Below are 25,802 nucleotides of genomic sequence, written 5' to 3' on the forward strand. Positions count from 1 at the left end.
CACAACTGCTGAGGGAGCTGGCAGATGTGATTGCGAGGTCACTCACAATAATATAGAGGAAAGCAAATGTCACCCCTAACTTCAAAAAGGCTCCCCAGTCCAAGAGGGACATGGACATAATGGAAAAAGACCAAGGGAGAGCCATCAGGATGATCAAGGGACTGGAGCACCTCTCCTACGAAGAGAAGCTGAGAGCTGGGACTATTCAGCCTAGGGAAGAGAAGGCTTGGCGGTGGGTCTTAAAGTATATATGTTTCTGTCTACATCTACCTGAAGGGGGTGTGCAAAGAGGATGTTGCCAGGCTCTTCTCAGTGGTGCCCAGCGCCAGGACAAGAGGCCATGGGCATAAAGCGGAGCACAGGAGGTGCCCTCGGCACCAGGCAGCCCTTCTGTGCTGTGCGGTGATGGAAGCACTGGCACAGGCTGCCCAGAGGCTGTGGAGCCTCCTCCTTGGAGATGTTCAACATCCAACTGGACACGGCCCTGGCAGCCTGCTCTGGGTGTCCCTGCGTCAGCCCCCAGAGGACCCTGCCAGCCTTACCCTGCCTGTATAAAACACCCAGCCTGTGACAGCTATAAAACACAGGTCACTCAGCATCAGCCAGTTCTGACCTGAACCTATTTCTTCATTCACTCTGTTGAACTGCAAACTTGCTGCTTCAGATCTTATTGCAACTAGCAAAGATCAACTAAGAATTGACCTCTTTTAATTTTATTTGTTAAAATAAGTCCAAGTTAAATACATCTTTTGATGCTCAGGGGAATTGTTCCCTCTGCAAGATCTTGATATGCTTTATCCAGTCTCACCATTTCTGGTTACCTACAATGAAGGATCACTCTGAAAATTATTGCCATGTGTAATGCAGCACTACAGTTTAACCTGTCTCTGGCCCACAGAGGAGAATGTTTAGAATACTGTGACTGAAGTTGTCATTTAGTGTTAAGGCTAATGATGTTAGACTGTTTTAGTAGGCATGGGGAGTTTCCAATGAGCCGTGCATTATTTCAGAGGCAAACCTTAGAAAATGTTGTCAAAATGTAAGCCACTTCCCCCTTTTTGGTCTCTGCTCATTTTAACCTTCCAAGTAATTTGGAGTTTGTGTTCAACTATTGTAATTCCCTCAGTGTAAATGGAGAAATTTGGGCTATGAATTACACATAAATCCAGAGTTGGGCTTTACCCCCCTTCAGCAGCAAGTCAGGGCTGAGTTTCCTGGCTTTTAGAGCTTTGGTCCCACTCATAATCAGGCAAAGCATATATTCTTGAGGGCAGAGAACGTCTGTTTCTTATGTGAGTACATGCTCAGCATGATAGATAGCCAGCATCTACTCGTGACCTTTGAGGAACAGCCACAGTACCAGGCAATAACAGCGTTACCTTCTGAAATCCCAGAGAAGCACCCTGAAGATTTCCCCTCTAAGCTTTCAGTGATCAGGGCTTCAGAAATGTCTTAAACCAGAGGCTGCTTTGTATTTAATAGTACCTGGCAGACTTCTCTCTCTGTTAATTTGTCTAATCCCTTTTCAAACCCATTTATAGTTCTGGATTTCACAACATCCTGTGACAGCAAATATCACAAATGGTGTTATGTGAAGAATTTTTCTTTTTTTTTCTCTAAATTTTGCTACCTGATAATTTGATTGAGTACCCCCAACTCTGTGTATAATGGTATAATGCATTAATTCCCTGCTCACCTTCTTAATACCATTCATGCTTTAGTAAACTTCTATCAAATTCCTCTATTTATTTATTTATTTATTTATTTATTTTTTCCTTCCCCCAGTATGATGAGTTACAGTCTGTTTGGTTCCTCACTGGAAAAAACAACAACAACAAACCCTTGTGTGCCTGTGGTCAGGTTTCCCACACTTCCTTATAACATTTCTAGGCATTCCGTGCTCTAAAAGAGACTAGGGGTATTCAAGGTGCTGGTGCATTGTGGATTTATCTAGCAACATAGCCGTGTGTCTTTGTTATTTCCATTCTGTCATTCTCTCAACTTCTTTCCTAGCAGTTTCCAAAAACCCATCTGGGCATTTCTGACAGCAGCTGAGCACTGAGGTGGCCTTTTCTAATTATTCCAAGTGACTCTAAGATTTCTCTCCTGAGTGGTGCTGAGCACTGTGTACCTATAACTATTTTTTTTTCTTCCCCACATGCAGTAGTTGGCATTTACCGCTACAGAATTTCACCTGAGTTCATAACATCCTTCTTCAGCTCTTCACAGCTATCTCCAGTTTTGACTGTTCTGAGCAGTGCTGTACCATCAGAAAGCTTTGTCACCTCACTTGTCCTGCTTTCCCACATTGGCCATGCTCATCGAAGATTTCATTAAATCTGTGAGACGTGACTTCTTTAACAGAAACTGTTGGATCCTTCCCCAGCATGTCTTATTTATATGTTTCTACCAATCTTATTCATTATTGCTGTTTCTAGCAATTTATCTACTGCAGAGGTCAGGCTTACTGATCCGTAGTTCCCTGAGCCTTCTACGGAGCCCTTGGAGGGGGACACAAAGGTCTCATTTTTTTAACTTTTCTTCCTCAAGATACCGAGGTAGAACTTGGGACTTGGTTACAGGCCTCCATCAATGGCTTGGTAACGTCTTTGCTTTAGAGCCCTTGGACATGTAACTTCTAATCCCAGTGACAGGTTACTATTCATTTATTGATTTGTTCTAAAGCCTCTTCAACTCATCTTTCGCTTCTCAAGTTCCTTTAATTATTTCAGGTGAGCTTGGCTGATGCAGCAGCTATAGCGGGTCCTCCGAAGGCCTGGAAAACGAGAGAGATTTTCCCCAATAAACTGAGGATGTTTTAGGCTGTTTCTGGACATCTATGCTTTAAGAGTAGCGATTACTGCAAGTACTTTATTACGCTCAGCAAAGTCTCCTGCTAGCCTTTCTATATTTCTGGGGGAATTTTGTAACCTCACATTCTGCTTGTGCTTTTCAGGAGCAATTACATGTATCACAAAGTGCTGTTTTGTCTGTTATCTAAACACTTCATCTCAGGCTAGAACATAGTCTCTCTCTCTTTTTTTTTCTTTTTTTTTTTTTTGCTTACGCTTTTCATCACGTTGAATATTGTTCTGTATTTTAATGCTTGTGTCTTTTTCCAACACTGCTGGAGAAAACAGTCTTTTGCTTTTAGCAAGCGTATCTCCATTAACTGATGACTGGATCTTGTTTTGGAGTTTAATTCTGTTGCTTCTGTAGGCTGTCTTTACAGAATTATAAACTACCTCTCAGATAAATTACTGTGGCTTGGAATACAGCTCATTTAAATAAACAAGAGATCTGCACTATTACATTTTCTGTATTTGTTTATATTACGCTGATGTAAGATGGATCCCTCTCCAGATGAGCAAAGGGTATTTTTCCTCCCCACTAGTATTCTGCACTTTGCAAATCTAACATCACGTGATGAAAAATAAATTTTTGAAACAAACTCTCCATTCGTTTCAAATTGGCTTCTACAGTTACCTTCACTTCTAAGCAAATGCTGGTAGGATTTAAGTCAGCTGTGCACAATTTTCAGCATCGTCATCTTTATCTTCCCTCTCCCTTTGGGGATCTTAAGGAAATTGCAGCTGGGTGGTCCCCTTGCATATGGCCAGGACCTGATCGTTCTGAATTTTGAAGGTGCATCTTCTGGCAGCGCTACTGATTTAAGTAAACCGTGTTTCTGAACCTGGTGGATTCATGATCCATGTTTTTAAGTTATTTAAGTATCTACTTATAGCTGCACCTTACACCAGGCAAAGTTACTTTGTAACATATCCTTAAAAAAGTGATGAATCCTGCCGAATATTTTATGCTATGATTAATTTCCGTAGATTCCCCCTAATTTTTACTTAATTTGATTACTAATTAAGACATTCTTCACTGAGTAAAAAATCAGGAAAAATTAACATCTGTTGGGACAGTCTTGGACATACAGAAAAGATAGTCCTGTCTTGGACACGAAGAATAAGGTGAGTGACAAGCTTTTGCAGAAGCTTCTTTTTTGTTTTGTTCTGGAAATTTTCAATCTCAAATTAAGTTTTCACAGCCTGTAATGTCACAGCCCATGAAACTTACAGAATAAAAGTATCTTGTCCAACAGGCAATTAAGCCTCACTTAGCTGGTAACAAAGCTCTACATAAAGAAGTGAAATATTTCTGTTTCTCTAGGACTTTTTCACTCAACGTTTCTTACGTGTCTCTGGGCCAGAAAAAAAAAGTTTTGATTGTTGAGTGAAGAGTTTTCTGTGAACATTTTTCAAACCCAAGTAGCAGAAAGGAAATGCTTCTGGCTTTGGTGCAGTGGTACAAGTAAGAAAATAAATCTCCAGCTGGTAGGAGGACTTCCCTGACTACGAGATCTACTTTGAAATTTCTCAGGCTTCCATGAAACATCTTTGGAAACTGAGGTCAGGCCACCTTTTGCCTGCAATTCCTTTTTCTTGTCTTGGTACTTACATATGGAGCTCTTGACAAGTGTCCAAGCATCAGATTTGCACTTTGTTGGCCTTAGAATTTCTCTGCCAGACTTATTTAAGAGTAGGCAACTCTGCCTGTCTTCATACAGACAAAGAATGAAGGGGCATTTAAATTAGCAGGTTTACATGGGAAAATTTGGTGACAATGTTGATGCTCATGGTTTCCTGGCTCTCAATCCTGTGATCAGAGCTGTTTGCAATTCTTTTTCTGTCCTGTAGTTGTGCTATCCTGGTTCAAAATGAGGCCAGACACAAGTCTGAATCTGTCCTCGGACACGGGGCAGTAGCTCGTATGTTCTCTCTTAAACATCTTCAGTGTGATGCAGAACGTGTACAGATCCCTGGAGAGTAACTTGAGTTTTCATTTTCTCTAGTCTTTTTTTAGTTTTACTATTTTTTTCTGGTCAACATCTGAACAGTTTGATGATTGCAGGTCTGGGCAAGGGCTGGAAGAAGTGAACAGAAGGTTGGTACAAACCAGTGACAGTGATTGCAGTGAGAAGGAGAAAAAGTCTGATGATAACTCTTCAGCTGGGCAGCCTTTGAGGAAAAAGAGATGAAGTCACTTTGGCTAAAATGGATGTCTGCAGCTTCATTAAATCTCTCACAAAGAAAAGAAAAAAAACCCTTGCCCGATAGTTTTCACAAAGGCAGGAGCAGCCAGAATGCCAACAGAAAGCTCGGTTCAGTCAGACTTCACTGGTATTTCAGTGCAGAAACCCCACTTTCTTCCTTGTGTTGAAAGAATCAAGAGCAACACAAAGTCTCAGAGCTACAATTCTTTTCTAGTATTTTTTTTTTCTCCTTTAACAGCTTAAACGCAGACATGAGGCAAATGCTGGATTTGAAAATGCAGCTTTCAGTGAGCAATGAATCTGGCATCCACGCACTGCATTGTGCTGCCAGTCCTTTTTTATATTACCAACTCGTGTGCTTCCTACCGCCTTATGAGCTGGGGCTGCCTGTGCCATGATGTAGCTGTTATGACAGTGATATCGCCAGTTGCCTAAACCATCCCATCCCTTTAGATTTGGAGTTCTAAGAAACAGCAGATTGGGAAAAATCAAGTAAATGTCAACTCTCTGGACTTAAAATTAGACCTTTCCTCAGAGCATCTCAGTGAGCGCTGTGCACCCAGGCCAATATTCCTGGGAATTACGGAATTGGATGTTCTCATCTCTTATGCATGAAGCATCACACAGCTGAGCAGCTTGCCTGGGAGCATACCTGAAATGTGTTCCCTCCAAGAACAGGTCCACCTCTCCTTATTCCCACACTTTTCTAGCCTCTAGCCAAGTGCTGGTCTCGTCCTGCAGTGCTCTGAGCTGTGGCCTGATTTGTCAACATCAGGAGGAAAAGTCCAGCAAAATAACTTTCAGGTGCAGCATTGCAGGACAGCTTTTCGGGGGAAAGCAGCTGCCTTTGATAGCTGTGAGACTTCAGATTAGGAGCTCAGGCCTCTGGAAATCAGAGCCTCTGCTAATATAACATCCTGTGCTGAGATACAGGTGGTGCTGGCCTGGGATCCCCACCTCAGCTGTGGAATGATTCACACGTGCTATCATCTATCTGCTCTAACAGTGATAAATGCTCTAACAGGGAGAAAGAAAAATACATTTACTGCATATCCTTTGCTGTTGCCTTTCTGAGCCTGGATGGCAGATCCCACTTTCCTGTTCCTTGCAGGCTCAGCTGCCTCAAGCTGCTATCTCTTCCCTGTTATTTGCAGAATTTGTTCTTCCCTACCCTGCTGGCTATCCACAATTACCTCTGACTTACCTGTCAGGTTTTTTTCTCTTTTCCTTCCCTCCTAGTTCTTCACCCTCTGTCTACATTCAGTTTTCATGTCTCCTCCTTCCTGTGGTTTTATATCTTTTCATCTCTTCTGTGTGCTGTGGACCTCTTCAATCCTCTCTGCCTTCACCCTGGGTATCTCCCCTAATATCCTGTGCCTTCAAGTTGTCTGCTGAGGTGGGCTGAACTGTGGTGAGGGGGCTTCCCTTACACAACCTCCCAGTTACTCAGATGCCTGCCAGCTCTCCATGTGTGTCCCCCCAGGAGAGCTGAGGATGTAGCTGGAGCAGGGGGAGATCTCTGTGAGCAGATAGGCAGAGGTCAGCACTCGTGTAGTAACCGAGTGATGCAAACACTGTAAACTGGGAGAACGCCCACTGAACCCTCACTGAACTGTTTTGTGTTCACGTACTTTCAATGTGCATCTGCTGAAAGTGGGTTGCATAGAGTAGTTTGCAAAAAATGCTTTCAATAAATGAGCTTGTATAATTAGCAAATAAACTTTTCCACCAACTTTCCAATAACCCACTTCATTTCCCTGCAGTGTTTTCTGAGGTCAGTTGCGAAAGAAGTCGTTTCACTTGAACCAGCTCCTGTTAAGCTCTTTTCTCTGACTCATAATAAGATCTGCGGATACAAACTCACATGATTTGTTTTCACCCTTCCCTTCATCTTCTGACTGGTCTCTTCTATTCTTCTTTTTCAGTACAGGCTATTTTCTTGGGTGTTACTGGCAGGGCTGAGTGAAGACACCTGAGTAAGCCTGTTAGCTCAAGTAGTGAAAGCACTATGTTGTCCTTCCTGGACTAAGAAATTCTCAGTTTTTTTTTTTTTAATATATATATATTTTTAAATTATTATTATTTTTTTTTAATTTTTATTTTGTTTATTTATTTATTTTTTTTAGTGCCTGAGCCTGATTGCTAAGAGCTATCTCAGCTATTTCTCTGTGAAGAACTGCTGTACCCCAGTCTTGACTTCATACCCATCTGTGTGGCATCTTTCAGGATATCCCAATGGCTGGCTTCATCTTCCTTCAAAAATCCTCTGATGCTTCACTTCAAAGACCCATGTAGGTGACGGCTTCACTGACAGGTAAAATCATTAACCTACTGATAAAGTAACTAAAAAACACGATAAAACAACACAAAACCCCGACATTTTTTTATATCCTGGGAACAGGCACTGAATCAGTATAACCATTTGCTGATTTTCTTCCTGTAATTCTACGTTGTCCATTCTTGTATCATCTAATCCACATCATGGCTGAATCCATGCTTTTCTCTATGTATTTCTGTGTATTATTAATATGCATGGGAGTCCTGGTAATACAACATGTACATGTATTGGAGAATAAATGCATGTGAATATTGCCTTCCAATTGAGCTACGTCCAGAGAGAGAGACTGGGAAGCAGATCTTCTGCTCCCCCAGCTTGTATGTGTATGCAAAGTACTGGACTGAAGGAGCATCTATATTACTGCTTGCTCAAAGCAGCAGAGACTCTGTCATACATAATACAGAGACATCATTACTAATATAAAACACTGCTGGGGAGAAGGGACACATGGGCGGGCCAAGATGGCAGATGGCTTTTAGTGGCATGCTGCTTTCAGTTCTTCTACCTTTGTAATTTGTGCAATTTAAAGCCTTTGGTTACTGTTTTTAGTCTGCTGTCCATTGGCCCTACTGGGAGCTTTTGTTGTTGTGCAAGAATGCAGTGTATTTTTAGTGAGGGCCACAGCCAATAGTATGTGCTGTGTTCTCCTGGCGACTGGTGTTACAAAGGCAGGCTAGTCAAGAATAGCTTTTACGATCAGCTGGTTTGCTGAAGAATTGATGAAAATAGCAGTTGTCTTGGCCATATAACCTCTGCTCTGCTGTACTGCAGGATTTTGCAGTTGCTCTGCAAGGCTCTAGTACTGAGGTAGAAAGCTCTTTGGCAGTGAAATAGGGAGGATGGAAATAAAATATACCTCAAGGAGGGGCAGTGTCTAAGTGGGGATTGGGACATATGAGAGTATCTTCCTTGATTTTGTGTAGCGGTGGAAAAACTCTTGGTGGGGGTAAGGAAAGTGAAGGAGCCAAGTGGCCCTTCCTGTGCTGCAGGAATGGTGTTCAGGAAATCTGAGGTTGCTTCTAGCCTTGTTGTGTGGGCCAAGGTCACTCAGGTTCCTTTGCCCTCAGCCTCCCATCTGTAAAATGAAAATAACACTTTGCCGTTCGGAAAGGCATTAAGTCATTCTCCATCCCTTCATCCTCTGGGAACTCTAACGCTCTCTGAGACCCATTGATGGATGATGCTGGTGTTGGTATAGGTGGTGCCAACGATGGTTCCAATGGCCAGGACTGTGACTGGGCTCTGTGTAGCTGTGGAAACTTTGTCGTCCTTTTTGCGCAGATTGCACAGGGGCAGTCATGGTCATAAATCCTGCCTTTCAAATCGCTGTTTGCAGGCAGATGCAGTGAAGGAGGCTGACTTATTTTCTATTCCCAAATTCTTTTTTGGCTCACTTCAGAACCATAAAATTTAGCACCTATTACATCTTATAAGGAGAGGGCTCTTCACTTCTAGTTGCTACAATAAATTTCATTTTTTAGATGGCTGAACTACTTTGTTGCAGCTTGGCCTGTAAGTGGAAGCACAGAAGTACTGCTAAGCAGCCCATTGCAGATGGGAGAACAGGAATGGTGAAAATCTTGTCAGGCACCCTTTCACCTGTCAATAGCTACCTGCTTTAATTTCTAGACTGAAGAAACAGAAAGAAGCAACCCACCTTGTGAGAGCTTCTGTGGAGGCTTCTGATCTGGGAAGAAGTCAGAGATGCAAAGGCTGAAATTTTATCTCTCTATGCTTTTCCTCCTCTGTACATCCTTTCCACGTTTTCCACGGTTTACTTCCATCTCTGATTTGACGGGTTTCTGTGAGGCCTTCTCTAATTAGAACAGGTAAAAACAGCTCGGCTGAGCACAAGCTTAACTGTATCACAGTGTGGTTTTTAACTTTATGCAGTACGCTTTGCATGGCAGTTTTAATAGCATGCCAAATCTGCATACGTATAAATTTATATGCATCTGTTGCGAAGTGTGGGCCTCCTTATACTGAAAAGCCAATGCACAAGCAAGCGATATTGCCAAGGAGTTTTGTTGCATTTCTGTAATAACTAGAACTGTGGTTCAGACTCACAGTTCAGAGATGCATTTTTGGAATACCTCTGCATATGTATTTTAGTGCATTTGAGCTCACTAGAGTATTCAGCCTGGGCTCTAAGTACCAGATGAATCCCTGAGATGAGTTGAGGAATTTCTTAGGCATGTTTTGAATTCTTTAGCTTCCTGCTTCCTATATTTTTATCCATTTCCCTATGCTCTGAACATACATTGAGAGGATTTTTTTAATCAGAATGTGAGTGAACATGAAACATGAATGTAGTAACCTATTTTCAACTCTATTTTCAGGAGTTGTTTTCTTTCGAGTTCACAATGCATACAGTAGCTATAAAAAGACATTATATTTTCAAGGTCTGTCATATTATTTACAATGTGTGAACATAAAACCTCTCTGATGTTTCCTGATAAACAGTCAGACCCAGTAGCACAGCTGAACAACAGGCTCGGTACATCAGGTGCATAACCAGCTTCAGGTGGAGTAAGGAAGCCAAGGGTATAGGAACATGCTCTTTCTAGAGGACGAGGGTGTACTCAGATCTCTGCAGTTTCAAATGCTGGCGTATGTGGGTTAACACAAACATTTCTGGTATGTTGTGGCCTAGCACTGCTACCTTCCAGGCAGTCAGTCATCTAAGCAAAATTTCCACATGGGTGGCTGCTGAAAAACACAATGCCCCTTACCCTAGGCTGAATCCTAGTTTTGTTGAAGTCAATGACAAAACGGTCTTTGACTTCAATGGGGTCAGGACTGGTAAAGTCTGACTTCCATTTGAGCTTGGGGTTGGAGATATCTTGCAGGAAAATAAATCTGACTTTCACTCAGGGGGTGGAATCGCTCAGCGGATTTGCAGATCTTTCACCTCTATGCCCAAAGAGGGCTTACTCTCTTCTGGACTCAGATGTCTCTATAGAAGAAATTACTGCCTTCCTTCTGACTCCTTAAGTTGTTTTAAGGGTAAATTAGCCAGCTTAGTTTATACAACTGGAAATTGTGGTTTCAGCTGGGATATTTGACCTGGAGTGAATTAGGGAGTGCTCACACAAGCTGCATAGCCTGCAGAACATGGTAAAGTGAGAACCAGGAAGGAGGTGCAGGGCTGCTGTGAGTGTTAAACTCTTGGTCAGGAAAATAAGATATATATATGTGTGTGTGTGTGTGTATATATGCCCATGGTTTAGATAATCAGAAGAGTGCCACCACCTCATTGCTCCTGCATGTGGTGAACTTTGATCTCTAGGTCTTATATTCATGATGGAAAAGCTTTTCCTTATGTTCCTTTCCAGTTGGTCACCCAGTGATATCTTCTTGCACTGCGGCCTGTGCAACACAAAAGCTGTGTTGCTACAGCCACATGAGACCAGCTTAACTGTAGCTTCTGTTTTCTGCTTGTCTTCAGTAATGCTCCAGAAGGACATGTCAAACAGCAACCTGAGAGGAAGCTTTCTCCATTTACACTTAAGAGCCACCCTCAGGCCCAGTGGGTGCTCACAGAAAAACGGGTGTGCTTACATGCAGACAATGGAAACAGAAACAACACTTAAAATGAGGTGTTTTCCACATGTGAGTGCATGGCCCCTGTGGGCATAGCTGGGTTCGGGTGCTGCTGGATGCTGTGGTGCATGGAACTGAACTGCTGGGTTACTGTCTGGTGTCTGCCTTTTTAGTGTCCCTGCCATATTTTAGTCTTCTGTAAAATGGATGCTGCTGCTCATTGGAGAATGGTACAAATCAGACAAAAATGGAAAAAAAAAAAAAAAAAAGTAAATACAAGTTGCTGGAACAAAACAAAAGTGCTCCTTCAACAGTGATCAGAGCCTTAATTTATTTCACGAGAAAATGACTTTCTCATTTGAGCAGTATTCTCTCTGCTTTCTAAGGGCTAACAAACCCAGGCTTCTTGACTTGCTATTGACAGAAGTGGTTATGTTATGCAGTCTGTGTTGCAGGACTCTGGCGTCAGCTGTTTTACAGAAAGAGAAGGCTTCCCTTCATTTCGTATAGTTCTTCAAAGCTAGAATGTCCTCTCTTTTTTTTTTTTTTATTTTTATTTTTTTTTAATGGTACATACCTTTGTACAGAATGAACAGTACTTGTGGCTGACCATAAACAGCATTTGGTACCTCTGATTTGTCTCCCTGTCTGTGGAAGAAATCTAATCTTATTTGCAGAGAGAATTCTGTGAGCACTTACGTATCTTACAATTTAACTTTCAAAATTATTCCAGAACTCCATAATTCAGACTGTGCCACTTTGGTGGCAGCGTTTCTTTCGCATCTTGTTTATTTGTTTGCAAGAAGGTTCTTCTGGCATTTTTTGAATAATAAGGTGGCAAACAATATTTTTTTTTCCTCTCAACTTCAAAGCGAACACAACAATATTCAACAGCTGGATCCTTGTGGGAAGCCTGCTGACACCTTATTTAGTATCTGACTTTAAATTATGTTAAGAAATCAGAAGAAGAGTGAACTTTTTTGAAGTACTTTGTGCCATTCAAATTTTGACTGTGAAGTCCTATATTCTTTTAGAGCAATAAAAATGTGGTCCTTGGTTAATGCAAGGTGGCTGGGATCTTAGGGGCAGGATGGTAGGACGTGTGCTATAGCCCTCCATTGCCAAAGCACGTGAGGTTTCTGATCCCTGTGTACCTGGGGAGGTCGTAGGGCTTGGGTGGAGCAGGGTGCTGGGGCCAGAAGACTGCAGAGAGGGCAGAAGTGATGGTATGTTTGTTTTTCTTGTGGCTTTTGTGCTGAGCGTGTATAGATCTGCTGGTTAATCTCCAGCACAAACAATCCAAACAGCAAATTCACAAGGGGTGTTTGGTACTCTTCTGTGGGGGTTTTTGAGTCCAAGTTGAACAGCTATCCATCAGAGGAGGTCTAAGTGTAGTTGATCCTGCCTGGCAGCAAGGAGCTGGGCCAGTAGATCTCTTGAGGTTCTCTTTGGCTGTAAACTTCTATAATTTTATTATTATAATGATGAAATTCTGGGCAAGAACAACTGAAAGGGAGACAAGAAATTGTATTAGATGGGCAACAACAGAAATGGGAAATGCTTCTCATTTTTCCTTCTCCTATTAGGTGATCACTCTTAAAAAGGACACTTTTCCTAGTACTTGTCATCCTTTCCATTAAGATTTCGTTTGTCACGTATGGATGTTGGGTCAAAAGATGACCCTAAAAGACTCTTGCAAATCAGTGAGTTACAGCTGGCTTCACTGAGGAGTCAACTTCCCAGCCTCAGGAAATTCAAGGGGCTATTGGGTTGCTTGTTACGCTTGTGCATCTATGGTCGAAGTGCAGCGGAAGGTTGGGCAGCACATCCTTGAGCTGATTAACTTTTGAGCTGATATGTGGTAGGTACTGTACTAGCTGCATGCTTCTGGCAGAGAGCTTTATTCCTGTTCCTTTCCTGCCCCGTTCTGGCCTTGGCTGTCAGGTGCTGGTTCAGGTGTTGGGTAGAGATGCCTTGTGTCTGGATCCTGCCTGTCTGTTGGCACAGAGGAGATGGACTCGAAGGCTGTAATGCATTGTTGCTGATGTGGGGCCAAACTTTGCCTGGGGTGCACTCTTAAACTCCCAAGGTACAGCTGGCACAAGGCCCACTAGCATCCCAACTCACTGACTGCTGGCCCTGGGGGTGAATGCTTCATATGGAGGGGAAAAACAACTCTAAAAAGGAGGTGGTTCCACCCCCCCTATGAATGCAAGGTCAGCCTGATCCATTATCTATTTCTGTCTGAGGTATACAAAAATCCCTTCTTACCGAATGGCAGCATCCATATGGGTAATCAATAGGGGGACCTCTGTGGCTTGTTCCTTTGATGGCTGTAATAGTGTCTTCTCTTTTCTCTCCTTTGATATCTTTATCAGAATAATTCATTTTGACAATGTTTTTAAGTTAGTGAGAACAACCAAGGGATAAATAGTTCAGTCACCTTGGCCTCTTTCTTTTCCTAGTATTAAAAGTGAAGCTAGCTGTTATTATGATATAGTATTTTACTCATTGACTTTCTTTTGAAGGTTCATAATGTGGAAGCTGATTTAAAAAAAAATCGATTTGCATAAATGCTTTTTAATAACAAAAATGTGTTTACTCTTCCTTGACTGATTAATCATTTTCTACATTGCAATTATATATAAAAACTTGAGTGCATGTGTAGATATATACATATATATATTCACACAGACTCATATATATGCACAAAACTTGTCTCCTGTAGCTGGAAACAGTTCAACTGAGAAAAATAATGTGCCCACCAAAACAATTGTAATTTTTCAACAAGATCCCAGTGTTTTCTTTGTAAAAAAAACTAGGATTGGAAAAACATGAGGTTTTCCTGCCAGATTCCATTCATTTTCAGCAGGAACAATCTGCTCCTCTCAGCTGAACGTTTTACAGCAAGAATGGCTGGAACTGAGGAACCGGCTCCTGTTTGGAAATAGTAATTGTTTTTAATGAAAATGCCTGCCTACCATTTGGAGCTAATACTAGAACCACGATTCCACTAGGACAAAGCATCAGCTGGACAAAAATATATAATGCAAAGAGGGCAAGATGTCACGTTACCAGGAAAGCAAAGGAGAAGGTCTTTTTTTCCCCTGCTTTTTCTTTTTCTCTCCTTTTCTATTGGTTTCATCTGTGGTTCCCTAAGAGATACCAGATAATAAAAAGGGCAAGGGCCAAAAATCACCTGGTGGTGACTGGAGTCATGCCAAACCATTGTGTGTTTGAAAACAAAGATGATGGTAAAGGAACAGTGTGTTAGACCTCCCTGATAGTTAGGGTTTGCTTGGAAAAAAATATAACCAGCTTGGCAGAAATAATCTGACGTACAAGGAGATAGATGTGATTGAGAGAACCTGGAGTTCAGCGTTATGCAGCCCTGTCCCCTCACTGCACAAACAAATGTCTTAAGACACAGTAAAGGTTTTTACACAAAGGTAGAGATTCAATGACTTTATGAAAGTCATGTTTGGGTGCAGGTCTTATGATTGGCTGCAGATTAGGAAATCAGAGAAGCAAAATATGTCTGGCTAAATTTAATTCCAGTTGAATAGTTACAAGCAAAATGACTCCCAGACTCAAAGTCTAAGGTGGTGCAAACCCATTAGTGGAAATACCTGGCTTTTACATAACATGCATTGCTTGTCAATCTTAGCTTTCTACCCTATAATGTAATGGATTCTGGTGAGGCATCTCTAATGCATTGCACCTCTTCCCACAGCTTCAATGGTCTGAGTTACCATCACTGGATATGAAAGAGATCTCCCTATTCTCGTCAGAAAGTTAAAACAGTCCCTTTTATCTACCCTTACTGTTTACAATATTTTAAGCATTTACTGTTTTTTTTTTTTTTTTTTTTTTTCTGGTTCAAGCTTGGCTGAGAACACTGGATTCCCCTCTCTTTTACTTTGATTCCACTTTTCTAGAATTCACTTTATACCAAACTGTCAACAAGTTCAGAGTGTGGTCTATTAGCACTACGTGTATACTTACTTTCTCTTATTTCTTTAGATGTTATTTGAAGTGGGAGGAGTATATTAGTTGAAAAGATGTGAAGTATACTGTTAAAGCTGTGATAGTCTAAGAATATTAGAGAGGACTGAGAGATTGGTAGGGAGAGGTCTTTCCTTTATTAGATAAGCCGATATAATAGAAAATAACAGGCAAGGTTTCAGGCACATGGAACTTGCTATTTGACCAAATCAGTGAAAAGCACTCTCTAGAACTTGGGCTTTGATTCAGTCTATTAGGGAAAATAGACAATTTAGATATCTTTAAAATGTCTAATACAATGATGACACTATTTATTTTCACAGCAGGTGCAGGATGGCTTTTGATATCAATGACCATTGGAAACAAAGACAACCAGAAGTGTGAACTCACTCTCACCCCAATAATTCCACTGTGATAACACAGGTTAATGCTGAAAATAATTCAGGTCACTGTGTGAATCTACCAGACCATAGCAGGTTCTTTACAGGCATTTCAATTTATCATGGTGTATTTTAAAAAGTCAGAAAAATGCCCCTTAATCTGTAGCTGGGACAGAAAGCTGTCCTATTGACAAATTTGAGTTTTGCCTACAACTCCTCAACTCGTGTTCCTGTATGTTCAGCATAGCTTGGAAGAGAAGAGAGGGGAAATAAAGGCTGTAACCAGATTTACAAATGCGCATATTTCATACTGCTAAGTACCAGATTGGTCTTATGGAGGAACTGTATGTGCTCTTGGGGTGTTCCAGGGGCCACAGGATAGACAGGTTGTGTAGTTGCAACCCAGGCTGCAGCTGCATGATAGAAGTATGAATGGGGACATGTACTAGAGCATTAGAAACACATTCTAGGTTGTCCTGTTTGTTTAGCAGTCAAACACCTTTTAGCCATTGCAATTAAAATCTGTTGGCAAAGTAGTAGTTATTACCTCGTTTTAAAAACCAAACCAAACCAAAAAAAAAAAAAAAAAAAAAACCAAACAACTACAACTACAAAGAAAAAAAAAAAAAGGCAAAAAAAGCAACCCTGCTGCTTGGTAATAAAGTCTTACTGATCCTAGGGGGAAAATGCTGAAGTTAGTGAGACAAACTGATGCCTTTGCACTGTACTAATGAGCCAGCTCTTCTGAAGAATCGTCTCTTCACTTTCCAGGTTTACTCGCAACACAAAGGAGAACTGTGGGGGTAACTATAGGTACACCAAAGTATTTGTGACTGAATTTTCATAGGGACTTACAGAGCAAATGTCATTACAATTTAGTCCTTACATTTCCTTATGAACCTGACCTGTTGATTGAGAATCCAGACTTTGCAGCTTAAGCCCGTATCTACAGAAAGCTGCTCCCAGGAATCTTTAGATGAAGCTGCTGATGGGCCAGACATACTGTCTAGGCAGGAAGGGCTCAGACGAGCAATGCGCTGTATTGGAGAGAGCTGCTATGCCTTGGATTCAGAAGGAAGACTTTTCAGCCAGGATTGCATCTTCAGCCCTGCACAAATGTCAGCCAGTGAATTTTTGCTGTAAAACCTGGATCCTGTGTTGAAGCAGGATCTGGCATTATGGAATGCACGTTTTGGTTCAGGTACTTGAGGTAGTTCCCTGAGTTTGGATACAGAACACGCCAAGACTGCAAAATTACAGGTCATGTTGTGGGCAACCAGCAGATAATTTCTGGTTTGGTGAACTGTTCGTCTGAAAATAAGTTGTTTTGTGGATAATACCCACCATTCAAGAAGGATAAAGAACATGAAATACAGCTTTTCTAACATTTTCCTTTATTTTTTGTTAATAAATCCCAGTTTATTAGTCATTTCCTGTTTTGCTCTAGAAAAGGCAAAAAAGAATCTATTAAAAGCCTCTCCATTAACTTCTAAATGGGAATTAGAAAAGATGATAAACTGCAATTGCTTCTTTGAGTTGGAGGGATTAGATCTGACACTATTTTCTTGTTTGTGTGGCTTGCTGGAAATGAGTATTTCTCCACTGAGTGCTTAGAGATCTGACATAGCTGAGCATGTTCAGATCCATTAATAATAATAGCGTTGAGTATGGAGCAGTTTTATGTTAAATGGAGTAATCTTATGTTTCAAAAGCTTGTAGTAGATTTTGAGGGAAATAATGGTGCAAAATGACAAGGCTTTATGCATAATTTTCATGCATGTTCTTTGAGTTGTATTTGCCTCTGACATTCTGACACGGGTTTTGAGCATTTACTGCTCCATTGGTTGGGCCTGATTTGATTCTTCTGTTCCATGAGCCCTCTGCAAGATTCATGTAGAAGAGCTTTAATTAGGGAAGCTCAAGACTTTTCAGCTCCCAGCTGTTTCCGAAACAGAACAGAGTAAGGTAGGGTCTTCATGCCCCTTTCTGTGCTAGCCTAAGAAGTGGAAGAATATAGCAAATATAGGTCACAATCTTTTAGTCAGGGTCTTGTTGCCATGTTGTACCTGGATGAATCACAAGTGCAAAAAGGATGTTTGTACTGATGTGATTTTTCCAAAGCTGGCCACGCTGAAGTTAAGCAGGGAGCTGCTTCATGAGGAATATTGTGTGATACTGTATTGTAGGATATAGTACTGTAGGCAAGGTTTCTCCTGCTGGACCTGGGGCTGCTCCCCACATGAGCTGAAGCTTTGACCACAAGCTGACTCCACCCTGGGGAGAGACTTCAGGGCATTGCATCTTCCGAAGTGCTCTGGTTCCCATGCAATGTGCGTAGCTTCTGCAGGTGTGCACCTCTAACCCTCGCATCAGCCTCACTGGGACCAATGCCTGCCCATGCTTCAGCAGATATATGACATTGTACCCCTGAAGAGAGGCAGTATCTGCTCCATGTGTGAATACTGCTCTCTGGTTTTGGTAATAAAGTGCCCCTGTGTGCTGTGCATATAAAGGGCTTTCAAAAATAGATTGGCTTAGCTAAAATACTACTTTCTCTGTTCTTTCCTTTCTTCTCTGCTCTTTCCCTTCCCTCTGTAGCTCAGTCTGTGCTGTCTGTATTGTCTTGCACAGTGTGCTCTCCAGACATTATGCTAGCAGGTGTATTTCTATCTTGGGCAATGACAGAGTGTTTCAGTGATTAGTTTTCCATTGTAACAGTGGGGCCCAACTCTAGGCTTAGAGTTTATGCAGACTTCCTCCACCTCCTGTCTGTAGCACTGTCCTGAAGCTCGCTGTTGTCTTGAGTATTCTGAGGTCAACAAAGGTCCACTTATTTTCTCTTTCTTCTCTGACAGTAGAATTTATTCTGTCGCTAGTGACTTATCTTCCCTTGTTCATATCAGGCTGTGGTTTTATTTAAACAGAGTATTAGGAAGAGATGAAACAAATTAACACATTGAACTCATTCTTATCCAATGGTGCTGATGCACTGTGCCAAAATAGTTCCATGCTAGGTGGTTTAACTTGAAAGAAATTATATGGACTTTGTATGAGGTAGTTTGAGAAGAAAGTATGTGTGTGAACTCGGGAGCTGGAGATCATAATTCTGAAAACATGAACTCTGAAGTATCAGCCCAAATCTTTGTAATTACCCATATGAATTGAGAGTTGTTAGATGTTACATTTGGAGAGTGCGTATTGGTGATAGCACTTTCAGGTCTAGGCAGCTCAGTAGGATTTGTGGAAGGAGTAGCTTTCGTAGCACTTCAGAAATCAGGTACCAATGTCATTAGCATTGGCAGGTACGACTCCTGCTTTTTCGCGTAGTTGTCATGCCTTTTGGCATTTTGCCTTTCTGTCTCTCTCAATGTTCCATAAGCATGTGATTTGTGGTTTTCCATTATTCTTCTGTTTAAGCTGCTGAAAAATCTGTCTTATTCTTATTGACATGTCTATGTTTTGGGGTATGAGATCAGTTGTCTCAATTGTTTCATGTGATAGGACTTTTAGTGCTTCAATCAATTCCTGAAAGGTCTTCTGTGTTACTTGAAGTTGTAATAAATCCCAGCTGTGTGTATATATATATATATATGTATATACATGTATTGAAGACTGACATTTCTTGCAGGAAAATGTTTTTAAGGAATTATGAATTAGTATTGTCATTTTCCTTTGATTTTGTTAGATCGGAAATTTTCATTTCAATTTAAAGTTACATTTTCATAGTTTACCATTTTCTTTATTTCTCCTCTCCTATTTGAGATTTTTTGATTTTCAAATGTAGTTAAGTGAGTAATGCCAGGGATCATTTGATCTGTTTTTTCCACATTTCTAAATTTCTCAGTTTTTGAAATGTTTCAAACGGCAAAAGAAAAAATGGAACCAAGACTTTAAAAATTTGCAGGAAGTTGTGGAACACTGGAGTTCACTGCTTTGAATGGCCTTCTGGAAGAGCCTGATTCACCTCTCTTGATTATATATAGTCTTGGTGTGGGCACATGAAGCTAGATTTTTAAGTTAAACAGTGTAAATCCTTCCCATACTGTTTCACATTTATGGTGAATTCATTTGTGGATCAAAGTTTATGGCCAAGCCCCTTAGCTAGCAAACTTAAAAAAGTTTCTATAGAATAGCAGGTAAAAGAGAGGATATTGTGCTTTTAAAAATATGATTGTGAAGTCTCAGACATCACGGGAAAACTAAAATAGAAAATCCTGGACACAGTCCATTATGCCAGCATGAAATTATGAGAACATTTTCTCAGGTTAGAGTTGATATGGGTATTTCCACATCTTTTCATTAGTCATTATGATGCCCTTCTCTAGGTTGCTTTTACCACTGAATTTGCTGTCTGTGAACTAAATCTTGGTTCATGCTAAGGGTTAGGATGATGATGCCCTTTGTTTTCCAAGTGGCTCTTTGTGGATGGTAGAACAGAGTTTGCAGATTTGCCCTTTGTATTGCAACTAAGCCCTCCGATTGGCACCATCTCTTTATACTCACCTCAGTTGCTATGGGTCAAGATATGCATTTCAAGTTTATTTAACAAGAAATACACACATCCAAGAAGCAATTTGGAGAGTTTAGACAAATATTCCATTAACTTTAGTGTTACGATAAAGCAACATACTTAAATATAATTGCAAAATAGTTGGGAGGACATGGAATTTAGTCTGTTACCCAGCTGAGCAGACAAATAGGAGTATTGTCTTTCAAATCAGCTAAAACTGCTGCAATACTCAGTGCCCTCATCACAACTGTCCTACTAGAGGGCACATGTGCATGGGCACTCTTTGCTGTACATTATATGTCCTGCAGCTTTTTTACCCCCACGCTCTGAAGTCAGTCAACCCTTCTTTAAAGTATTTGGCCTTGGGCGGGTACGAAGTTGTGTGGCAGGTGAGGGGTTAATGGCATGCATGCAGCTGCTAATACTTAGCTTCTGAGGCAATATGGTCTTCAGGGGTAATTCACCCAGGCATGGATAAATGTCTGACATGAGATGTGACATTTACCATCGAGCACTGCCAGGGCCATTGCGCATATTCTTAGGGCTATCAAGAGCTCATGCTGGCCTTCTTCCCCTTGGCCTGCTGTATAGATTTTCATTAACCAGTTGGAGTCTCAATGTTTCTACTTATCCTTCTGCTAGACATCATTGTACCTACTGGTAAATCTCAGCTTCCTTGATTAACTGGAGAAAGCTGATGTTACTTCATGACTTAACTGGATATTGAGTAATATATACCTGAAATGTACTGTGGAATGTTCTTGAAGTAAATTAGAAGGTGTAAAGAAATATTGACACTAAATAGTGAAACGAAGGCTCAAGGACAGGGTTGATAAGCACACTGAGGTCTGATTTGGATTTATTTGTCCAAATCTCTAAATTCATTAGTTGTAAGGGAAGTCTACCGTACTGGTGGCAGAGTAAAGGTGGCCTCTGGTATGACTCCTGTGATGCTGGGCATGGGTGGCTTCCTTGGCCAGATTGGCTCTGTGGAGCAGTGGATTACAGTCTGTTTGTCTGCTTGTATGGGTTCCCTCCACTGCTACTGAGGGATCCTGGACCAAAAGCATCTTTAGGGCCAGGCCTGTGCTGTGTTTTTTAGGGCCAGGCCTGTGCTGTGGGTTGAGGTGGGCTGATACACTCAAGATCACCTTTGGTCTAGCTGGTTTGGATGAAAGGGCTGGGAAGTCTTGGGCTTCGTCTACAGGTGCCAGAACCCTGGCAGCATTATCTGGTGTACGCTGAAGTCTGGCCAGTATGTACAGCTACAGTTATTTCACTGGGAGGAAGGCGAGAAGGCTCGGCAGTCACGCCCCTGACCGCAATGCAGATATATCTTTCCTTATGCCACTATCTGGCCTATCGGTTCTGCTTTCTGCTGCTGTGAGTATAAATCTACAAGCACTCTGACATTCAGTTTGTCATACAGATGAAGAATTAAAAAAATAAAAATGAATTGGAATAAAGGGAAGCAAGGTAATTACACTCATCTTCACAATATTCAATTCAGCTCCATCCAGATCTCTAATTTAAGGTCAGCCCAATAATTCAGTGAACAAAATAGAAGTGGATGCCATTAAAAACTGAATATTTACCAGGCTTCAGTGCTCACTGAACATAGCTGTTCTTTACCTTGGTAACTTTTTTTTTTCTTTTTTTCTTTTTTTTTCTTTTTCTTTTTCTTTTTTTTTTTTTTTTTTCCCAGGCTTAAAACTGAAAAATTCTGCAAATACTATACAAAATATAACTGCAGTCTAGATTTGAATGGCACCAGTGCTGTTTTCTGTTTATTTTCACAAACAAGCTTACCATTTTTGCTTAATAGTCAGAAGGGAATATTCACACTTATGCAAAGGATTTGTTTACTTTTCTCAGGACCTGGATAGTTATGGAATGGATTATGGAACCATAGCTAGTTTACCCTTCTTGTGTACCTGATATTTGTTACGCTGTGTGGTTATTCATTGAGGCAGGTGAATGAACGAGTGGTCTCTGATCAATCTTTAATCTGCACATTATTTTAGCTGCTATCTTTGGTGCTCTCAATAGAGAGATGAAGGGCTAAGCAGGTATTGCAGCAGAAACAGCCTCTTTCTACATTAAGATTTCCTACTGTTACTAAATAGGTCCAAGCACAGCTCCCAGAAGTAAAAGTGATGAATAAGCAAAGCAATGTCATCAACCTGGAAACCAGAAAGACTAGAAGGCATAATCATAAAAATGCTGGCAGTGATGAACATCTTGTCTACACAAGAGCTCCCATCAGCAGTAACAGCAATGGGAAGGCTTTAGGAAAATCTCAATGATATGGAAGCATTATAGTTGGTTCCTGGCTCAGGACTGAGGCATGTTTCTGCAGGGCAATTTCAGACACGATTGCCTTGTTTCTGTAGTACCTACCCTTTGGATAAATCACGTTTGGATTTTCTTTGGTCTGACTCTATGAGTATAGAATCCATTTATAAAGAGTATAAAGTTGTCTATAAACTGATGCAGGCCCTCTCTTCCTACTCATTTGTCAACTCCTTTGGGACTTCCATCTGCAGCAAGGAAGCTCCTTGTCCATCCTGCTGCTGGCACTGGTCATGCTCCTCTCTGTGTTGCACAGGGTTGTGCTTAGGACTGGTTTCCAGTTACTGCACTACTGATGTCTGTGGCAAAGAGTGTGAGTCAGTGTTTGTCCACTGCTTTCCACTGGAGTAAATTCATCACATTCTGAGTCTTTGTGAATGCTGCTTATCTATTTTCCCTGAAAACCACAAACTTGGTTCTCTTGCATTGCATTTCAGGGCCAAGCACAGGCAAGGAGTGTTTTTTGTTGGGATGGAAGGCTGTGGTGGGTATACTTCTCTATGGTGTTTGCACATGTATATAACAGAAAGAAGGTATTTCTGCCAGCTCCTGAACCTTATGAGTCTATGGAAGTACCTTAGAACTTCTAACAGTCACTAAAGCTGGAACACCAGATGCTGGAATGGTTTAGATGGTTGGAAAACAGGAACGGGGTTGCAAAACCTCTAAAGTACTTAAGTCCCAAACTATTTGGGACTGATACTTACTGATGTTTTTATTTGGAGAGATAAAATGAATGCACTAAATCTATACCTTAATAGCATCAGACAAAGTTAAATTATCAGGGTAAGTAGGCAACTGGATGTTCCTTACGCCATACTTGCTGATGAGACTTCTGCATTTCTCTCTGTTTCTCTTTCAAAATGCTGAGACTTTGCTCAGTAGTTGCTATTAATGTGGGTGAAGTTGGCCATATGGCAAGCAGAAAACAGTGCTGGAAGAGCTTTCACACATAGCTATTGCAGTGCTGTCATTGCTAAATGAGGATTTTCTTCCTGAAGTCCAGATTTCACATTCAGATCTCTGGGGTAATGCGTTAAACCACAAACAAGACTGAAGTGTTTGCATCAGCCTGTTTTAATGCCTAGGAGAAATCCATATTCTCCTTCTCTTTCATGATATGGAGCTGTTTTTTAAAACCTCTCTGTTCCAATTGCTGTGGAAACTGGGGGAGGGAAGTATTCTGTCAGATTTGCTGTAAAATCTACAGCATTATCATCAACAACTTCTTCACAAGCATCTTCTCTTAGCATTGTCCCTGAGGAATTTCTCTGAATCCTTCAGTTTTGCTTGCAAAAGTGCATTATGCTACTGTACGTTTTAGATGAATTTTTCCATTTCTCAGATCTACAATGTGTTCCTCTAAATCACCTATTTCAGCCAAAGCATCTGTTCAAGTGTGATTGTGTATACATGTTTTTCTTTGTATGACTTAGTTTGTCATATTTATTTCAATCTCTCTGTGGTATCTATCCATCCATATGTCAAGCTGCAAACCAATATTGATTTCAGAGGCCATATGCTATCCTGATGTCTACAAGCATTTCTCCTGGTAGTATCAATGGGAGCACTCCCTGTGGAGACTGAGGACTTTCCAAGCTTGGGCAGCGCTGTTGGTACTTACTGTGTTGGCTGATCAACTTTTCTTCCTGACAGATTTCTATTCAGGAACAACTCAAACTAAAACTTGCTAAGTCCAATAACTATGTATTTGTTGAGAATTGTGTTTTTCCTTTAAGCAAGCTTTAACCGAGAACTTTATGAGCAAAGCATTTCTCTATGAATATGTAATATCAGTTGATGTAATTAACACCAATATGTGTCTTTTGGCCTGTCCGTATATGGTGCCTGATTTAAGCCTGATGAAATCAACAGAAAGATTCATGTGCATTTTAAGATTTTGGGCTTATTTTTACCTAAAACCTGTAGCTGGAGGAGCAGGGTAGATGGCAGTTGTTTCTTCACCGCACTGCCCTGGTACAATTTGAGCACCCTGTGCTACTTCACTCTAAAATGAGTCTAGATTTATCTCCAAGGGCCCACTAGACATGGGTCTGTCTGGAGGCTCTTGGGCAGGGATGGAGGGTAGGAGGTGGTGCAGTGCTCACCAAAGTCACCTTGATGAAGTTCAGGGTCTGTTCGGTGAGACTGACTCCACTGACTCCAAGAGTTTTTAAGAGGCCCAGCCATGTTGGCTCCCTTTATTATTCAGTCATGAAGTGCAAATGTGCAACTAGGAACTAACTGATTTGGAGGTAACAAAGTAATTGGACTCTTTTATGTAGCCCCTTCCCCAGTTATGACAATATCCATAGAATTATAGACTGGTTTGGTTTTGAAGGAATGTCCTGGTTTCAGTTAGGACAGTTATTTTTCCTCCTAGTAGCTGGTAGGGTGCTATGTTTTGGATTAGGATGAGAAGAGTGCTGATAACATGCTGATGTTTTAATTGCTGCAGAGCACTGCTTACACTATGCCAAGGACTTTTCAGCTCCTCGCTCTGTCCTGCCAGCGGGCAGGCTGGGGGTGCAGCAAAAGCTGGGAGGGGACAAACCCAGAACAGCTGACCCAAACTGGCCAAAGGGGTATTCCATACCATCTGACGTCATGCTAAACAATATATAGGGGTGGCTAACCGGGCTGGGGGGGCCGGCTGCTTGGGGTTGGGCTGGGCATCGGTCAGCGGGTGGTGAGCAATTGCATTGTGCATCACTTGTTTGTACATATTATTATTATTATCATTATTATTTTCTATCTTAATAAACTGCCTTTATCTCAACCCACAGGCTTCACTTTCCCGTTTCTCTCCCCCATCCCAGAGAGGGAGGGGGGAGGGTGAGCGAACGGCTGTGTGGTGTTTAGCTGCCAGCCGGGTTAAACCACAACAAGGAGCCTTAAAGATCATGTAGTTCCAACCTCCCACCAGACCAGGCTGCCCAAAGCCCCATCCAGCCTGGCTTTGAACACCTCCAGGGATGGGGCATCCACAGCTTCTCCAAGCAACCTGGTCCAGTGCCTCACCACCCTCAGAGTAAAGAATTTCTTCCTTATACCTAATCTAAACCTCCCCTCTTTTTATTTAAAGCCATTCCCCCTTGTCCTGTCACTCCACTTCCTGACAAAGAGTCCCTCCCCAGCATCCCTTTAGGTACTGGAAGGCCACATCTTCTCCTGTGGGTGTCTTTGTGCTAAAAGCTGAGTGCTACCCTTTCTAGCTTCAGATGGATACACAGTAGAGCCTGTATACATGAAACTTCACAGTCTCAGAGAGACCTAGTGCTTACTAATGCCAGGCTCTTCCCAGTAGTGCCCAGTGCCAGGACAAGAGGCCACGGGCACAAAGCACGTGGAGCACAGGAGGTGCCCTCAGCACCAGGCAGCCCGTCTGTGCTGTGCGGTGATGGAAGCACTGGCACAGGCTGCCCAGAGGCTGTGGAGCCTCCTCCTTGGAGATGTTCAACATCCAACTGGACACAGCCTTGGGGAGTCAGCCCCCAGAGGTCCCTGCCAGCCTCACTCTGTCTTTATATAACATCATCCTTTCTACACTTACAATATTGCATGTCCTTCAGAAAGTGGTGGGCTCTTAACAAGAGCTCAGGCATGTTTTTACAA

At 41.6% G+C, this 25,802-nt stretch overlaps 1 long non-coding RNA gene across 4 annotated transcripts in view; it reads left to right on the forward strand.

Annotated features, from left to right (window-relative positions):
* The window catches only part of LOC118164909, a 38,553-nt gene that overhangs the window by 3,435 nt on the left and 9,316 nt on the right, over positions 1–25,802 (forward strand). Inside the window, exons 2-3 of one of the 4 annotated variants that reach the window (XR_004749733.1) lie at positions 7,186–7,373; positions 9,027–11,035. This is a non-coding gene — a long non-coding RNA (uncharacterized LOC118164909). Of the gene's footprint in view, positions 1–4,917; positions 5,798–7,185; positions 7,374–9,026; positions 11,036–25,802 lie in introns of those variants that run through there. The other 3 variants (XR_004749732.1, XR_004749731.1, XR_004749734.1) reach the window with 3 other exon arrangements.

The sequence above is a fragment of the Oxyura jamaicensis genome, chromosome 3 (genome assembly GCF_011077185.1).
Source record: "Oxyura jamaicensis isolate SHBP4307 breed ruddy duck chromosome 3, BPBGC_Ojam_1.0, whole genome shotgun sequence".
In the NCBI taxonomy this organism is placed as follows: Eukaryota; Metazoa; Chordata; class Aves; order Anseriformes; family Anatidae; genus Oxyura; species Oxyura jamaicensis.